General features: G+C 42.5%; 1 pseudogene; it reads right to left on the bottom strand.

The window, feature by feature from the left end:
- Positions 1-299: 299 nt before the first annotated feature.
- Positions 300-2,150, bottom strand: LOC102435100 (annotated as a pseudogene).
- Positions 2,151-2,589: the final 439 nt, after the last annotated feature.

Genomic DNA, 2,589 nt, shown 5'->3' with positions numbered 1-2,589 from the left:
TTAGTTATTTATAAAAGTTTCTCAGTTCTGTTGAGAAAATATCAGTACCAGATTAAATTACTGTCTATTGGAAAAGGGCCCTAAAAAGCTTATTTTAGCATTAAACTTTTATGTGATCAAGTACATTGCCTAATTGAGATCACCTAAACATTGGGGGCGGGGGGACAGTATGTCTAAAAACCATCAAATAATTTGGCTGTAATGTATCATAAAATAAAGAAACCCCACACATCTGTACAATGAACAGTATGTATCATACACACACACACCGGTGTATACCAGCGTGCATGTACACGCACACGTAGAGGCAAGGACACACGCCCAGTCATAAGCCTAATGAGGTGCTCTTCCAGTTCACTATTCAGCTTTGCATTTTTTCTTACTTTATCAAATCAATATCTTTTTGTCAGGTTCCCTTCTTGAAGACAGTATGGAGAAGATCATGACCATATTCCTCAAGGTCTCCTTTTCCTTCCTCAAGTGTAACAAAATCTCCCTCTGGTGTTTTATGTAAAGACTAGAGGCCCAATGCATGAAATCCATGCAAGGGTAGATCTTTGCAGCCCTGGCTGCCACAGTGGCTGCCTCAGCCCTCACAGCCCTGGCTTCATCTGGCAGGTTATCTGGAAAGTTGTCTGGACAGATCTTCTGCTGTTCGGCCGTTTGGTCAATTTTCATGTTACACTTTTATTATTATAAAGACTAGAAGCCTGGTGCACAAATTTGTGCATGAGTGGGGTCTGGCAGGCCTGCCCTGATCAGCGGGTTGGCCAGGGGGAGGAGCCACAGGTGGTTGGCCGGCCAGCCACCCCCTGGTTGAACTCTGGGTTGAGGAGACAATGTGCATATTAGCCTTTTGCTATAAGGATAATCAACCTTTTTTGGACCTTTTGTTGGGATCAGCAACTGGGTCCTTGAAGACATTAACCCCAAGGCCATTCGTTACAACATAACTACGCTTAAAGGAACGATTCAAGAGACCTCTTGTTAATTTTTGTAGCAAAGCTTCCCAGAACCAAAGGCAATATTTTCAATACTCCATTTGTTTTGCTTCATGCCTTCTACAATCTCTTGTAAGGTACTAATATCTACTCCATCCCCTTGAATAACTTGAAGTTACGGTGGCAGCAACTTGTAGCCCTTTGAGTTCTTAGTAATAGGGGATTTCTTGCCTAAAGTATCCAAAACCTTTAATACAGTGTCCAGAGGATTTCCAGAATCAGGTCTGATTATTAGTGGTGCCTCTGAACTTCTTGATACTATTAAATGTGTTGATCTTCACCCCATATTTTCTCACAAGCATTATAAATGTCATAATTATTGCTGACCACAGATGCAGGCACTGAAAAAAAGTGTGTTATTATATGTTCAAAAGCATCTTTTTCATGGTCTTTCCCCCAGGCTGTTATGCTACTGTGTTCTCCTGCTGGAAGAGAACAGCCTGGAACTTGATCTTTCATTCACAGCATTTTTTAAAGCAATTCCTGCTATCGTATCCATTCTTCTGAACTTAACCAAATAAGCAGACGCTCCCATGCCAGCAGTCTCTTGGGAAGAGACTCCTCTATAGGCAAAATACATGCAACTTGTATTCCAGACCAACTAAGTTACCAGATGTTTCTAACAAATACTTGGCTATAATATTTTCTTCAGCTCTCTAGAATTTGTGGCCACAGTGATTGGATACCAGGAGTGAACAGGAATCGTCTCAACCCACTGTATAAGCCATTTACACTCTTGATCTGTGTTTTTTCCACTGTGAAGAGCATATTTCCTCTGTGAATGACAGAGCCCTGAGGAACAGCTTTTACTTCTACTGGAAGATGCCCAGGGTATTTCTCCAGAATGTAGTTCCACCCCTTTTCGTTAAATACTTCATCTTGGAAATGCTCTATGTATGCCTCTTTGGCTTCCTGGATCTTCTCCTTGGTCACTACTGTACCTTTTAAGTACTTATTAAGAATGTACTGCAACCCATAAAATACTGTTTCCTCATAGCTCATCTACCTTATTTTGGAGTTTTCTGTCTTCTTTCCATGGCATTCAAAGTAGGAATAAACTTTGCTTAGGTGGGTATTGTTTATAGTGCGTAACCTTGTAGGAGTTGGTGTCCAGGACATGTTGAACTCAGCTTCTGCCTCAGCATTCATCTCGGGCCAGAGTGGGAACACGTAAGGGGGACTGCCTGGCACTACTGCGAGAAGGGAGAAAAAATGGGCTTCAGCTTGCTCTGTCCCTTAAGTCACCCCTGGTCAGAGGGGGAGGTGAGAGGGAAACGAGTGTAGAGGCGAGGCCTGAGGAGGGCGGGCCAGTAGCTTGAAGTGGCACGGGTGGCAGGGTCTAGGGCATGTGCACCTGGGAGTAGGATGGCCTCACCTGGGCTCCATGACCTAATTTTTTAGTGACCAAATGCATTGATGATAAACATCTTGCATGACTAAAACATTCAACGTGAAAGAGACCAGTGGATTTTGATGTAAGAGTTGGAGACATTCATAACATTGTTTCAGGTTTCACATGGCCACTAACCTTTAAAAAACTACTTGTTATGCTTTGGTGTGGTATCGAACAATATCCATAATTATCTGA

This window comes from Myotis lucifugus, unplaced genomic scaffold (assembly GCF_000147115.1).
Source record: "Myotis lucifugus unplaced genomic scaffold, Myoluc2.0 scaffold_1172, whole genome shotgun sequence".
Lineage (NCBI taxonomy): Eukaryota > Metazoa > Chordata > Mammalia > Chiroptera > Vespertilionidae > Myotis > Myotis lucifugus.
Note: the sequence above shows the minus strand (reverse complement) of the source record. Positions and strands in the feature narration are given on the sequence as shown.